We start from the raw sequence: 16,890 nt of genomic DNA, 5'->3' as shown, positions 1-16,890 counted from the left end.
AGCTCCATTTTTCATCTCGCTTTTTTGGGAGCTGGCCGCAAAAGCGCAGGATTGCTTCAGGCCCTCTTCTGGTTCTGGAGGGCAGGCTGAGCTTGTGCTTAATTCTTCTTCCTAATGGGAAAATAGAGTGACCTGTGCCTGTCCCAACACCTAGAGCTAGTCTCTCATTGGTTCCCCCTCTTCCCGTTCATCCTCAGGACAAATTGCAACCTGTACGGAACAGGAGGTTAAAGGTGCTGATTCTCCAAGGAGGGAGATGGCTAGTAAATCGGCTGGAATGGCGAACCCGAGCCAAGGAGATGAGAAATGAGGTGCGTTTTAGAAACCTTTCCCGATCACACGGTGTACCATCTTCTGGGTTTCTCATGCCTGTTTTCGATGTAGGAAGATGCCCTTGAACCTGGAGATTTGGGACCCATGGGATGGGTACCATGCAGTATTACTTGAAAGGGTCTGCGTTGGCTCACCCAACCTCACCGAACCTCTCAGCCCCAAGAGTGTCCACCCTTATGTCTCAATCAGCTGTGGGTCTAGATATGGTCAATCCAGGTTGCATCAGAGCCCCTGAACGAATTTTGTAAGAATTTCTCTCTCTTTCACTGTCTTTGTTTCACGGGTTTTGAAAAGTAATTTATTTTTATAATAGGGTTTAGCTGCTTTTCACGGCTGTGTTTATGCCGCTTTACACCCCCTTGACTCACTTACAGAGAGATATCAATACATAGGTTTGAAGATTCTTACTAGTCAGATATATTCTTGTGCGGTGAATAGGGGGTGTTGAGTCCAGTTCACTGAAAAAGGAATAGGTCTTGTCTCTTACATATTGGGTTTATGGAACGGTATCTGAGCTAATTTGAAACCCTTGTTTTATGCATCACCCCACCTCACCTTTCCCGTTCAGCAGCCATAGTGTGTTTTCTAAACGTGTGACTCTGTTCTGTTTTGTAATTCAGTTCAAGTGTAGCGGTTTTTACATTCCCTCTAGAAGTGATATCTTATGATAAGTGTCTTTTTCTGTGTGACTTATTTCACTTAGAATCGTCGTACCTAAATCCACTCATCGTGCTGCTACTAGCCTTATGACGTTGATTTCATGGCTGAGTGATACTCCATTGTACATGAGGACCACAACTTCTTTATCCATTTTTCTCTTTCCTAGGATATTTAAGGTGTAATGAAGTGGGGGTTCTTGTCAACAGAGCAGCCCTAAACTTTGGGGTGCCTGTGTCTTGCTGATTTTTAGTTTTCCCAACTTATACGCCCATGAGTGGAAGTGCCCTATGCTCTCCAAGCTGTGTTTTTTAGATGTTTCAGAACACACCGTACACTTCTCCAGAGTGGCTGTTGGCAATTTACATCCCACCCATCAGCGTAGCAAGGCTCCCATTTCTCCATGGCCGGTCCTGCACTTCTGGTTTGGACACTTTTTTCCGCATGGCCCTTTTGCCCGCTGGGAAGCGAGACTTCTTTGGAGCGCTGATTGGCCTTTCCAGGTTGCTTGGTTGGCCAAAAAGGGCGTATGCGTTTTTTCCTGCATATATTCAGGAAAAAACGCATACGCCCTTTTTGGCCAAGGTCATCATTGTCCACGTTTTGCTGCTTTTCATGTGCTTTCAAGGCGATTCGAATCTACCTCCTGAAATCTGTTTCCTGCAATTCTGCCTTGCTTTCAAAGCCTCTTCGTTGCCTTCCCTTAATATATTTGTGGACGAGAGGTATCATTTAAAACTCTGCAGATTTGTGAATTGCAGTGCCCCTGAGCTCCATTTTTCAACTCGCTTTTTTGGGAGCTGGCCGCAAAAGCACAGGATTGCTTCAGGCCCTCTTCTGGTTCTGGGGGGCAGGCTGAGCTTGTGCTTAATTCTTCTTCCTGATGGGAAAATAGAGTGACCTGTGCCTGTCCCAACACCTAGAGCTAGTCTCTCATTGGTTCCCCCTCTTCCCGTTCATCCTCAGGACAAATTGCAACCTGTACGGAACAGGAGGTTAAAGGTGCTGATTCTCCAAGGAGGGAGATGGCTAGTAAATCGGCTGGAATGGCGAACCCGAGCCAAGGAGATGAGAAATGAGGTGCGTTTTAGAAACCTTTCCCGATCACACGGTGTACCATCTTCTGGGTTTCTCATGCCTGTTTTCGACGTAGGAAGATGCCCTTGAACCTGGAGATTTGGGACCCATGGGATGGGTACCATGCAGTATTACTTGAAAGGGTCTGCGTTGGCTCACCCAACCTCACCGAACCTCTCAGCCCCAAGAGTGTCCACCCTTATGTCTCAATCAGCTGTGGGTCTAGATATGGTCAATCCAGGTTGCATCACAGCCCCTGAACGAATTTTGGAAGAATTTCTCTCTCTTTCACTGTCTTTGTTTCACGGGTTTTGAAAAGTAATTTATTTTTATAATGGGGTTTAGCTGCTTTTCACGGCTGTGTTTATGCCGCTTTACACCCCCTTGACTCACTTACAGAGAGATATCAATACATAGGTTTGAAGATTCTTACTAGTCAGATATATTCTTGTGCGGTGAATAGGGGGTGTTGAGTCCAGTTCACTGAAAAAGGAATAGGTCTTGTCTCTTACATATTGGGTTTATGGAACGGTATCTGAGCTAATTTGAAACCCTTGTTTTATGCATCACCCCACCTCACCTTTCCCGTTCAGCAGCCATAGTGTGTTTCCTAAACGTGTGACTCTGTTCTGTTTTGTAATTCAGTTCAAGTGTAGCGGTTTTTACATTCCCTCTAGAAGTGATATCTTATGATAAGTGTCTTTTTCTGTGTGACTTATTTCACTTAGAATCGTCGTACCTATATCCACTCATCGTGCTGCTACTAGCCTTATGACGTTGATTTCATGGCTGAGTGATATTCCATTGTACATGAGACCACAACTTCTTTATCCATTTTTCTCTTTCCTAGGATATTTAAGGTGTAATGAAGTGGGGGTTCTTGTCAACAGAGCAGCCCTAAACTTTGGGGTGCCTGTGTCTTGCTGATTTTTAGTTTTCCCAATTTATACGCCCATGAGTGGAAGTGCCCTATGCTCTCCAATCTGTGTTTTTTAGATGTTTCAGAACACACCGTACACTTCTCCAGAGTGGCTGTTGGCAATTTACATCCCACCCATCAGCGTAGCAAGGCTCCCATTTCTCCATGGCCGGTCCTGCACTTCTGGTTTGGACACTTTTTTCCGCATGGCCCTTTTGCCCGCTGGGAAGCGAGACTTCTTTGGAGCGCTGATTTGCCTTTCCAGGTTGCTTGGTTGGCCAAAAAGGGCGTATGCGTTTTTTCCTGAATATATTCAGGAAAAAACGCATACGCCCTTTTTGGCCAAGGGCATCATTGTCCACGTTTGGCCGCTTTTCATGTGCTTTCAAGGCGATTCGAATCTACCTCCTGAAATCTGTTTCCTGCAATTCTGCCTTGCTTTCAAAGCCTCTTCGTTGCCTTCCCTTAATATATTTGTGGACGAGAGGTATCATTTAAAACTCTCCAGGTTTTTGAATTGCAGTGCCCCTGAGCTCCATTTTTCATCTCGCTTTTTTGGGAGCTGGCCGCAAAAGCGCAGGATTGCTTCAGGCCCTCTTCTGGTTCTGGAGGGCAGGCTGAGCTTGTGCTTAATTCTTCTTCCTAATGGGAAAATAGAGTGACCTGTGCCTGTCCCAACACCTAGAGCTAGTCTCTCATTGGTTCCCCCTCTTCCCGTTCATCCTCAGGACAAATTGCAACCTGTACGGAACAGGAGGTTAAAGGTGCTGATTCTCCAAGGAGGGAGATGGCTAGTAAATCGGCTGGAATGGCGAACCCGAGCCAAGGAGATGAGAAATGAGGTGCGTTTTAGAAACCTTTCCCGATCACACGGTGTACCATCTTCTGGGTTTCTCATGCCTGTTTTCGATGTAGGAAGATGCCCTTGAACCTGGAGATTTGGGACCCATGGGATGGGTACCATGCAGTATTACTTGAAAGGGTCTGCGTTGGCTCACCCAACCTCACCGAACCTCTCAGCCCCAAGAGTGTCCACCCTTATGTCTCAATCAGCTGTGGGTCTAGATATGGTCAATCCAGGTTGCATCAGAGCCCCTGAACGAATTTTGTAAGAATTTCTCTCTCTTTCACTGTCTTTGTTTCACGGGTTTTGAAAAGTAATTTATTTTTATAATAGGGTTTAGCTGCTTTTCACGGCTGTGTTTATGCCGCTTTACACCCCCTTGACTCACTTACAGAGAGATATCAATACATAGGTTTGAAGATTCTTACTAGTCAGATATATTCTTGTGCGGTGAATAGGGGGTGTTGAGTCCAGTTCACTGAAAAAGGAATAGGTCTTGTCTCTTACATATTGGGTTTATGGAACGGTATCTGAGCTAATTTGAAACCCTTGTTTTATGCATCACCCCACCTCACCTTTCCCGTTCAGCAGCCATAGTGTGTTTTCTAAACGTGTGACTCTGTTCTGTTTTGTAATTCAGTTCAAGTGTAGCGGTTTTTACATTCCCTCTAGAAGTGATATCTTATGATAAGTGTCTTTTTCTGTGTGACTTATTTCACTTAGAATCGTCGTACCTAAATCCACTCATCGTGCTGCTACTAGCCTTATGACGTTGATTTCATGGCTGAGTGATACTCCATTGTACATGAGGACCACAACTTCTTTATCCATTTTTCTCTTTCCTAGGATATTTAAGGTGTAATGAAGTGGGGGTTCTTGTCAACAGAGCAGCCCTAAACTTTGGGGTGCCTGTGTCTTGCTGATTTTTAGTTTTCCCAACTTATACGCCCATGAGTGGAAGTGCCCTATGCTCTCCAAGCTGTGTTTTTTAGATGTTTCAGAACACACCGTACACTTCTCCAGAGTGGCTGTTGGCAATTTACATCCCACCCATCAGCGTAGCAAGGCTCCCATTTCTCCATGGCCGGTCCTGCACTTCTGGTTTGGACACTTTTTTCCGCATGGCCCTTTTGCCCGCTGGGAAGCGAGACTTCTTTGGAGCGCTGATTGGCCTTTCCAGGTTGCTTGGTTGGCCAAAAAGGGCGTATGCGTTTTTTCCTGCATATATTCAGGAAAAAACGCATACGCCCTTTTTGGCCAAGGTCATCATTGTCCACGTTTTGCTGCTTTTCATGTGCTTTCAAGGCGATTCGAATCTACCTCCTGAAATCTGTTTCCTGCAATTCTGCCTTGCTTTCAAAGCCTCTTCGTTGCCTTCCCTTAATATATTTGTGGACGAGAGGTATCATTTAAAACTCTGCAGATTTGTGAATTGCAGTGCCCCTGAGCTCCATTTTTCAACTCGCTTTTTTGGGAGCTGGCCGCAAAAGCACAGGATTGCTTCAGGCCCTCTTCTGGTTCTGGGGGGCAGGCTGAGCTTGTGCTTAATTCTTCTTCCTGATGGGAAAATAGAGTGACCTGTGCCTGTCCCAACACCTAGAGCTAGTCTCTCATTGGTTACCCCTCTTCCCGTTCATCCTCAGGACAAATTGCAACCTGTACGGAACAGGAGGTTAAAGGTGCTGATTCTCCAAGGAGGGAGATGGCTAGTAAATCGGCTGGAATGGCGAACCCGAGCCAAGGAGATGAGAAATGAGGTGCGTTTTAGAAACCTTTCCCGATCACACGGTGTACCATCTTCTGGGTTTCTCATGCCTGTTTTCGACGTAGGAAGATGCCCTTGAACCTGGAGATTTGGGACCCATGGGATGGGTACCATGCAGTATTACTTGAAAGGGTCTGCGTTGGCTCACCCAACCTCACCGAACCTCTCAGCCCCAAGAGTGTCCACCCTTATGTCTCAATCAGCTGTGGGTCTAGATATGGTCAATCCAGGTTGCATCACAGCCCCTGAACGAATTTTGGAAGAATTTCTCTCTCTTTCACTGTCTTTGTTTCACGGGTTTTGAAAAGTAATTTATTTTTATAATGGGGTTTAGCTGCTTTTCACGGCTGTGTTTATGCCGCTTTACACCCCCTTGACTCACTTACAGAGAGATATCAATACATAGGTTTGAAGATTCTTACTAGTCAGATATATTCTTGTGCGGTGAATAGGGGGTGTTGAGTCCAGTTCACTGAAAAAGGAATAGGTCTTGTCTCTTACATATTGGGTTTATGGAACGGTATCTGAGCTAATTTGAAACCCTTGTTTTATGCATCACCCCACCTCACCTTTCCCGTTCAGCAGCCATAGTGTGTTTCCTAAACGTGTGACTCTGTTCTGTTTTGTAATTCAGTTCAAGTGTAGCGGTTTTTACATTCCCTCTAGAAGTGATATCTTATGATAAGTGTCTTTTTCTGTGTGACTTATTTCACTTAGAATCGTCGTACCTAAATCCACTCATCGTGCTGCTACTAGCCTTATGACGTTGATTTCATGGCTGAGTGATATTCCATTGTACATGAGGACCACAACTTCTTTATCCATTTTTCTCTTTCCTAGGATATTTAAGGTGTAATGAAGTGGGGGTTCTTGTCAACAGAGCAGCCCTAAACTTTGGGGTGCCTGTGTCTTGCTGATTTTTAGTTTTCCCAACTTATACGCCCATGAGTGGAAGTGCCCTATGCTCTCCAAGCTGTGTTTTTTAGATGTTTCAGAACACACCGTACACTTCTCCAGAGTGGCTGTTGGCAATTTACATCCCACCCATCAGCGTAGCAAGGCTCCCATTTCTCCATGGCCGGTCCTGCACTTCTGGTTTGGACACTTTTTTCCGCATGGCCCTTTTGCCCGCTGGGAAGCGAGACTTCTTTGGAGCGCTGATTGGCCTTTCCAGGTTGCTTGGTTGGCCAAAAAGGGCGTATGCGTTTTTTCCTGAATATATTCAGGAAAAAACGCATACGCCCTTTTTGGCCAAGGGCATCATTGTCCACGTTTGGCCGCTTTTCATGTGCTTTCAAGGCGATTCGAATCTACCTCCTGAAATCTGTTTCCTGCAATTCTGCCTTGCTTTCAAAGCCTCTTCGTTGCCTTCCCTTAATATATTTGTGGACGAGAGGTATCATTTAAAACTCTGCAGGTTTGTGAATTGCAGTGCCCCTGAGCTCCATTTTTCATCTCGCTTTTTTGGGAGCTGGCCGCAAAAGCGCAGGATTGCTTCAGGCCCTCTTCTGGTTCGGGGGGCAGGCTGAGCTTGTGCTTAATTCTTCTTCCTGATGGGAAAATAGAGTGACCTGTGCCTGTCCCAACACCTAGAGCTAGTCTCTCATTGGTTCCCCCTCTTCCCGTTCATCCTCAGGACAAATTGCAACCTGTACGGAACAGGAGGTTAAAGGTGCTGATTCTCCAAGGAGGGAGATGGCTAGTAAATCGGCTGGAATGGCGAACCCGAGCCAAGGAGATGAGAAATGAGGTGCGTTTTAGAAACCTTTCCCGATCACACGGTGTACCATCTTCTGGGTTTCTCATGCCTGTTTTCGACGTAGGAAGATGCCCTTGAACCTGGAGATTTGGGACCCATGGGATGGGTACCATGCAGTATTACTTGAAAGGGTCTGCGTTGGCTCACCCAACCTCACCGAACCTCTCAGCCCCAAGAGTGTCCACCCTTATGTCTCAATCAGCTGTGGGTCTAGATATGGTCAATCCAGGTTGCATCACAGCCCCTGAACGAATTTTGTAAGAATTTCTCTCTCTTTCACTGTCTATGTTTCACGGGTTTTGAAAAGTAATTTATTTTTATAATGGGGTTTACTGCTTTTCACGGCTGTGTTTATGCCGCTTTACACCCCCTTGACTCACTTACAGAGAGATATCAATAGATAGGTTTGAAGATTCTTACTAGTCAGATATAATCTTGTGCGGTGAATAGGGGGTGTTGAGTCCAGTTCACTGAAAAAGGAATAGGTCTTGTCTCTTACATATTGGGTTTATGGAACGGTATCTGAGCTAATTTGAAACCCTTGTTTTATGCATCACCCCACCTCACCTTTCCCGTTCAGCAGCCATAGTGTGTTTTCTAAACGTGTGACTATGTTCTGTTTTGTAATTCAGTTCAAGTGTAGCGGTTTTTACATTCCCTCTAGAAGTGATATCTTTTGATAAGTGTCTTTTTCTGTGTGACTTATTTCACTTAGAATCGTCGTACCTAAATCCACTCATCGTGCTGCTACTAGCCTTATGACGTTGATTTCATGGCTGAGTGATATTCCCTTGTACATGAGGACCACAACTTCTTTATCCATTTTTCTCTTTCCTAGGATATTTAAGGTGTAATGAAGTGGGGGTTCTTGTCAACAGAGTAGCCCTAAACTTTGGGGTGCCTGTGTCTTGCTGATTTTTAGTTTTCCCAACTTATACGCCCATGAGTGGAAGTGCCCTATGCTCTCCAAGCTGTGTTTTTTAGATGTTTCAGAACACACCGTACACTTCTCCAGAGTGGCTGTTGGCAATTTACATCCCACCCATCAGCGTAGCAAGGCTCCCATTTCTCCATGGCCGGTCCTGCACTTCTGGTTTGGACACTTTTTTCCGCATGGCCCTTTTGCCCGCTGGGAAGCGAGACTTCTTTGGAGCGCTGATTGGCCTTTCCAGGTTGCTTGGTTGGCCAAAAAGGGCGTATGCGTTTTTTCCTGAATATATTCAGGAAAAAACGCATACGCCCTTTTTGGCCAAGGTCATCATTGTCCACGTTTTGCTGCTTTTCATGTGCTTTCAAGGCGATTCGAATCTACCTCCTGAAATCTGTTTCCTGCAATTCTGCCTTGCTTTCAAAGCCTCTTCGTTGCCTTCCCTTAATATATTTGTGGACGAGAGGTATCATTTAAAACTCTGCAGATTTGTGAATTGCAGTGCCCCTGAGCTCCATTTTTCAACTCGCTTTTTTGGGAGCTGGCCGCAAAAGCACAGGATTGCTTCAGGCCCTCTTCTGGTTCTGGGGGGCAGGCTGAGCTTGTGCTTAATTCTTCTTCCTGATGGGAAAATAGAGTGACCTGTGCCTGTCCCAACACCTAGAGCTAGTCTCTCATTGGTTACCCCTCTTCCCGTTCATCCTCAGGACAAATTGCAACCTGTACGGAACAGGAGGTTAAAGGTGCTGATTCTCCAAGGAGGGAGATGGCTAGTAAATCGGCTGGAATGGCGAACCCGAGCCAAGGAGATGAGAAATGAGGTGCGTTTTAGAAACCTTTCCCGATCACACGGTGTACCATCTTCTGGGTTTCTCATGCCTGTTTTCGACGTAGGAAGATGCCCTTGAACCTGGAGATTTGGGAGCCATGGGATGGGTACCATGCAGTATTACTTGAAAGGGTCTGCGTTGGCTCACCCAACCTCACCGAACCTCTCAGCCCCAAGAGTGTCCACCCTTATGTCTCAATCAGCTGTGGGTCTAGATATGGTCAATCCAGGTTGCATCACAGCCCCTGAACGAATTTTGGAAGAATTTCTCTCTCTTTCACTGTCTTTGTTTCACGGGTTTTGAAAAGTAATTTATTTTTATAATGGGGTTTAGCTGCTTTTCACGGCTGTGTTTATGCCGCTTTACACCCCCTTGACTCACTTACAGAGAGATATCAATACATAGGTTTGAAGATTCTTACTAGTCAGATATATTCTTGTGCGGTGAATAGGGGGTGTTGAGTCCAGTTCACTGAAAAAGGAATAGGTCTTGTCTCTTACATATTGGGTTTATGGAACGGTATCTGAGCTAATTTGAAACCCTTGTTTTATGCATCACCCCACCTCACCTTTCCCGTTCAGCAGCCATAGTGTGTTTCCTAAACGTGTGACTCTGTTCTGTTTTGTAATTCAGTTCAAGTGTAGCGGTTTTTACATTCCCTCTAGAAGTGATATCTTATGATAAGTGTCTTTTTCTGTGTGACTTATTTCACTTAGAATCGTCGTACCTAAATCCACTCATCGTGCTGCTACTAGCCTTATGACGTTGATTTCATGGCTGAGTGATATTCCATTGTACATGAGGACCACAACTTCTTTATCCATTTTTTTCTTTCCTAGGATATTTAAGGTGTAATGAAGTGGGGGTTCTTGTCAACAGAGCAGCCCTAAACTTTGGGGTGCCTGTGTCTTGCTGATTTTTAGTTTTCCCAACTTATACGCCCATGAGTGGAAGTGCCCTATGCTCTCCAAGCTGTGTTTTTTAGATGTTTCAGAACACACCGTACACTTCTCCAGAGTGGCTGTTGGCAATTTACATCCCACCCATCAGCGTAGCAAGGCTCCCATTTCTCCATGGCCGGTCCTGCACTTCTGGTTTGGACACTTTTTTCCGCATGGCCCTTTTGCCCGCTGGGAAGCGAGACTTCTTTGGAGCGCTGATTGGCCTTTCCAGGTTGCTTGGTTGGCCAAAAAGGGCGTATGCGTTTTTTCCTGAATATATTCAGGAAAAAACGCATACGCCCTTTTTGGCCAAGGGCATCATTGTCCACGTTTTGCCGCTTTTCATGTGCTTTCAAGGCGATTCGAATCTACCTCCTGAAATCTGTTTCCTGCAATTCTGCCTTGCTTTCAAAGCCTCTTCGTTGCCTTCCCTTAATATATTTGTGGACGAGAGGTATCATTTAAAACTCTGCAGGTTTGTGAATTGCAGTGCCCCTGAGCTCCATTTTTCAACTCGCTTTTTTGGGAGCTGGCCGCAAAAGCGCAGGGTTGCTTCAGGCCCTCTTCTGGTTCTGGGGGGCAGGCTGAGCTTGTGCTTAATTCTTATTCCTGATGGGAAAATAGAGTGACCTGTGCCTGTCCCAACACCTAGAGCTAGTCTCTCATTGGTTCCCCCTCTTCCCGTTCATCCTCAGGACAAATTGCAACCTGTACGGAACAGGAGGTTAAAGGTGCTGATTCTCCAAGGAGGGAGATGGCTAGTAAATCGGCTGGAATGGCGAACCCGAGCCAAGGAGATGAGAAATGAGGTGCGTTTTAGAAACCTTTCCCGATCACACGGTGTACCATCTTCTGGGTTTCTCATGCCTGTTTTCGACGTAGGAAGATGCCCTTGAACCTGGAGATTTGGGACCCATGGGATGGGTACCATGCAGTATTACTTGAAAGGGTCTGCGTTGGCTCACCCAACCTCACCGAACCTCTCAGCCCCAAGAGTGTCCACCCTTATGTCTCAATCAGCTGTGGGTCTAGATATGGTCAATCCAGGTTGCATCACAGCCCCTGAACGAATTTTGTAAGAATTTCTCTCTCTTTCACTGTCTATGTTTCACGGGTTTTGAAAAGTAATTTATTTTTATAATGGGGTTTACTGCTTTTCACGGCTGTGTTTATGCCGCTTTACACCCCCTTGACTCACTTACAGAGAGATATCAATAGATAGGTTTGAAGATTCTTACTAGTCAGATATAATCTTGTGCGGTGAATAGGGGGTGTTGAGTCCAGTTCACTGAAAAAGGAATAGGTCTTGTCTCTTACATATTGGGTTTATGGAACGGTATCTGAGCTAATTTGAAACCCTTGTTTTATGCATCACCCCACCTCACCTTTCCCGTTCAGCAGCCATAGTGTGTTTTCTAAACGTGTGACTCTGTTCTGTTTTGTAATTCAGTTCAAGTGTAGCGGTTTTTACATTCCCTCTAGAAGTGATATCTTTTGATAAGTGTCTTTTTCTGTGTGACTTATTTCACTTAGAATCGTCGTACCTAAATCCACTCATCGTGCTGCTACTAGCCTTATGACGTTGATTTCATGGCTGAGTGATATTCCCTTGTACATGAGGACCACAACTTCTTTATCCATTTTTCTCTTTCCTAGGATATTTAAGGTGTAATGAAGTGGGGGTTCTTGTCAACAGAGTAGCCCTAAACTTTGGGGTGCCTGTGTCTTGCTGATTTTTAGTTTTCCCAACTTATACGCCCATGAGTGGAAGTGCCCTATGCTCTCCAAGCTGTGTTTTTTAGATGTTTCAGAACACACCGTACACTTCTCCAGAGTGGCTGTTGGCAATTTACATCCCACCCATCAGCGTAGCAAGGCTCCCATTTCTCCATGGCCGGTCCTGCACTTCTGGTTTGGACACTTTTTTCCGCATGGCCCTTTTGCCCGCTGGGAAGCGAGACTTCTTTGGAGCGCTGATTTGCCTTTCCAGGTTGCTTGGTTGGCCAAAAAGGGCGTATGCGTTTTTTCCTGAATATATTCAGGAAAAAACGCATACGCCCTTTTTGGCCAAGGGCATCATTGTCCACGTTTTGCCGCTTTTCATGTGCTTTCAAGGCGATTCGAATCTACCTCCTGAAATCTGTTTCCTGCAATTCTGCCTTGCTTTCAAAGCCTCTTCGTTGCCTTCCCTTAATATATTTGTGGACGAGAGGTATCATTTAAAACTCTGCAGGTTTGTGAATTGCAGTGCCCCTGAGCTCCATTTTTCATCTCGCTTTTTTGGGAGCTGGCCGCAAAAGCGCAGGATTGCTTCAGGCCCTCTTCTGGTTCTGGGGGGCAGGCTGAGCTTGTGCTTAATTCTTCTTCCTGATGGGAAAATAGAGTGACCTGTGCCTGTCCCAACACCTAGAGCTAGTCTCTCATTGGTTCCCCCTCTTCCCGTTCATCCTCAGGACAAATTGCAACCTGTACGGAACAGGAGGTTAAAGGTGCTGATTCTCCAAGGAGGGAGATGGCTAGTAAATCGGCTGGAATGGCGAACCCAAGCCAAGGAGATGAGAAATGAGGTGCGTTTTAGAAACCTTTCCCGATCACACGGTGTACCATCTTCTGGGTTTCTCATGCCTGTTTTCGATGTAGGAAGATGCCCTTGAACCTGGAGATTTGGGACCCATGGGATGGGTACCATGCAGTATTACTTGAAAGGGTCTGCGTTGGCTCACCCAACCTCACCGAACCTCTCAGCCCCAAGAGTGTCCACCCTTATGTCTCAATCAGCTGTGGGTCTAGATATGGTCAATCCAGGTTGCATCACAGCCCCTGAACGAATTTTGTAAGAATTTCTCTCTCTTTCACTGTCTTTGTTTCACGGGTTTTGAAAAGTAATTTATTTTTATAATGGGGTTTAGCTGCTTTTCACGGCTGTGTTTATGCCGCTTTACACCCCCTTGACTCACTTACAGAGAGATATCAATAGATAGGTTTGAAGATTCTTACTAGTCAGATATAATCTTGTGCGGTGAATAGGGGGTGTTGAGTCCAGTTCACTGAAAAAGGAATAGGTCTTGTCTCTTACATATTGGGTTTATGGAACGGTATCTGAGCTAATTTGAAACCCTTGTTTTATGCATCACCCCACCTCACCTTTCCCGTTCAGCAGCCATAGTGTGTTTTCTAAACGTGTGACTCTGTTCTGTTTTGTAATTCAGTTCAAGTGTAGCGGTTTTTACATTCCCTCTAGAAGTGATATCTTATGATAAGTGTCTTTTTCTGTGTGACTTATTTCACTTAGAATCGTCGTACCTAAATCCACTCATCGTGCTGCTACTAGCCTTATGACGTTGATTTCATGGCTGAGTGATATTCCATTGTACATGAGGACCACAACTTCTTTATCCATTTTTCTCTTTCCTAGGATATTTAAGGTGTAATGAAGTGGGGGTTCTTGTCAACAGAGCAGCCCTAAACTTTGGGCTGCCTGTGTCTTGCTGATTTTTAGTTTTCCCAACTTATACGCCCATGAGTGGAAGTGCCCTATGCTCTCCAAGCTGTGTTTTTTAGATGTTTCAGAACACACCGTACACTTCTCCAGAGTGGCTGTTGGCAATTTACATCCCACCCATCAGCGTAGCAAGGCTCCCATTTCTCCATGGCCGGTCCTGCACTTCTGGTTTGGACACTTTTTTCCGCATGGCCCTTTTGCCCGCTGGGAAGCGAGACTTCTTTGGAGCGCTGATTTGCCTTTCCAGGTTGCTTGGTTGGCCAAAAAGGGCGTATGCGTTTTTTCCTGAATATATTCAGGAAAAAACGCATACGCCCTTTTTGGCCAAGGGCATCAATGTCCACGTTTGGCCGCTTTTCATGTGCTTTCAAGGCGATTCGAATCTACCTCCTGAAATCTGTTTCCTGCAATTCTGCCTTGCTTTCAAAGCCTCTTCGTTGCCTTCCCTTAATATATTTGTGGACGAGAGGTATCATTTAAAACTCTGCAGGTTTGTGAATTGCAGTGCCCCTGAGCTCCATTTTTCATCTCGCTTTTTTGGGAGCTGGCCGCAAAAGCACAGGATTGCTTCAGGCCCTCTTCTGGTTCTGGGGGGCAGGCTGAGCTTGTGCTTATTTCTTCTTCCTGATGGGAAAATAGAGTGACCTGTGCCTGTCCCAACACCTAGAGCTAGTCTCTCATTGGTTCCCCCTCTTCCCGTTCATCCTCAGGACAAATTGCAACCTGTACGGAACAGGAGGTTAAAGGTGCTGATTCTCCAAGGAGGGAGATGGCTAGTAAATCGGCTGGAATGGCGAACCCGAGCCAAGGAGATGAGAAATGAGGTGCGTTTTAGAAACCTTTCCCGATCACACGGTGTACCATCTTCTGGGTTTCTCATGCCTGTTTTCGATGTAGGAAGATGCCCTTGAACCTGGAGATTTGGGACCCATGGGATGGGTACCATGCAGTATTACTTGAAAGGGTCTGCGTTGGCTCACCCAACCTCACCGAACCTCTCAGCCCCAAGAGTGTCCACCCTTATGTCTCAATCAGCTGTGGGTCTAGATATGGTCAATCCAGGTTGCATCACAGCCCCTGAACGAATTTTGTAAGAATTTCTCTCTCTTTCACTGTCTTTGTTTCACGGGTTTTGAAAAGTAATTTATTTTTATAATGGGGTTTAGCTGCTTTTCACGGCTGTGTTTATGCCGCTTTACACCCCCTTGACTCACTTACAGAGAGATATCAATAGATAGGTTTGAAGATTCTTACTAGTCAGATATAATCTTGTGCGGTGAATAGGGGGTGTTGAGTCCAGTTCACTGAAAAAGGAATAGGTCTTGTCTCTTACATATTGGGTTTATGGAACGGTATCGGAGCTAATTTGAAACCCTTGTTTTATGCATCACCCCACCTCACCTTTCCCGTTCAGCAGCCATAGTGTGTTTTCTAAACGTGTGACTCTGTTCTGTTTTGTAATTCAGTTCAAGTGTAGCGGTTTTTACATTCCCTCTAGAAGTGATATCTTATGATAAGTGTCTTTTTCTGTGTGACTTATTTCACTTAGAATCGTCGTACCTAAATCCACTCATCGTGCTGCTACTAGCCTTATGACGTTGATTTCATGGCTGAGTGATATTCCATTGTACATGAGGACCACAACTTCTTTATCCATTTTTCTCTTTCCTAGGATATTTAAGGTGTAATGAAGTGGGGGTTCTTGTCAACAGAGCAGCCCTAAACTTTGGGCTGCCTGTGTCTTGCTGATTTTTAGTTTTCCCAACTTATACGCCCATGAGTGGAAGTGCCCTATGCTCTCCAAGCTGTGTTTTTTAGATGTTTCAGAACACACCGTACACTTCTCCAGAGTGGCTGTTGGCAATTTACATCCCACCCATCAGCGTAGCAAGGCTCCCATTTCTCCATGGCCGGTCCTGCACTTCTGGTTTGGACACTTTTTTCCGCATGGCCCTTTTGCCCGCTGGGAAGCGAGACTTCTTTGGAGCGCTGATTTGCCTTTCCAGGTTGCTTGGTTGGCCAAAAAGGGCGTATGCGTTTTTTCCTGAATATATTCAGGAAAAAACGCATACGCCCTTTTTGGCCAAGGGCATCAATGTCCACGTTTGGCCGCTTTTCATGTGCTTTCAAGGCGATTCGAATCTACCTCCTGAAATCTGTTTCCTGCAATTCTGCCTTGCTTTCAAAGCCTCTTCGTTGCCTTCCCTTAATATATTTGTGGACGAGAGGTATCATTTAAAACTCTGCAGGTTTGTGAATTGCAGTGCCCCTGAGCTCCATTTTTCATCTCGCTTTTTTGGGAGCTGGCCGCAAAAGCGCAGGATTGCTTCAGGCCCTCTTCTGGTTCTGGGGGGCAGGCTGAGCTTGTGCTTATTTCTTCTTCCTGATGGGAAAATAGAGTGACCTGTGCCTGTCCCAACACCTAGAGCTAGTCTCTCATTGGTTCCCCCTCTTCCCGTTCATCCTCAGGACAAATTGCAACCTGTACGGAACAGGAGGTTAAAGGTGCTGATTCTCCAAGGAGGGAGATGGCTAGTAAATCGGCTGGAATGGCGAACCCGAGCCAAGGAGATGAGAAATGAGGTGCGTTTTAGAAACCTTTCCCGATCACACGGTGTACCATCTTCTGGGTTTCTCATGCCTGTTTTCGATGTAGGAAGATGCCCTTGAACCTGGAGATTTGGGACCCATGGGATGGGTACCATGCAGTATTACTTGAAAGGGTCTGCGTTGGCTCACCCAACCTCACCGAACCTCTCAGCCCCAAGAGTGTCCACCCTTATGTCTCAATCAGCTGTGGGTCTAGATATGGTCAATCCAGGTTGCATCACAGCCCCTGAACGAATTTTGTAAGAATTTCTCTCTCTTTCACTGTCTTTGTTTCACGGGTTTTGAAAAGTAATTTATTTTTATAATGGGGTTTAGCTGCTTTTCACGGCTGTGTTTATGCCGCTTTACACCCCCTTGACTCACTTACAGAGAGATATCAATAGATAGGTTTGAAGATTCTTACTAGTCAGATATAATCTTGTGCGGTGAATAGGGGGTGTTGAGTCCAGTTCACTGAAAAAGGAATAGGTCTTGTCTCTTACATATTGGGTTTATGGAACGGTATCGGAGCTAATTTGAAACCCTTGTTTTATGCATCACCCCACCTCACCTTTCCCGTTCAGCAGCCATAGTGTGTTTTCTAAACGTGTGACTCTGTTCTGTTTTGTAATTCAGTTCAAGTGTAGCGGTTTTTACATTCCCTCTAGAAGTGATATCTTATGATAAGTGTCTTTTTCTGTGTGACTTATTTCACTTAGAATCGTCGTACCTAAATCCACTCATCG

The sequence above is a fragment of the Balaenoptera acutorostrata genome, chromosome 9, assembly GCF_949987535.1.
Source record: "Balaenoptera acutorostrata chromosome 9, mBalAcu1.1, whole genome shotgun sequence".
NCBI lineage: Eukaryota > Metazoa > Chordata > Mammalia > Artiodactyla > Balaenopteridae > Balaenoptera > Balaenoptera acutorostrata.
Note: the sequence above shows the minus strand (reverse complement) of the source record.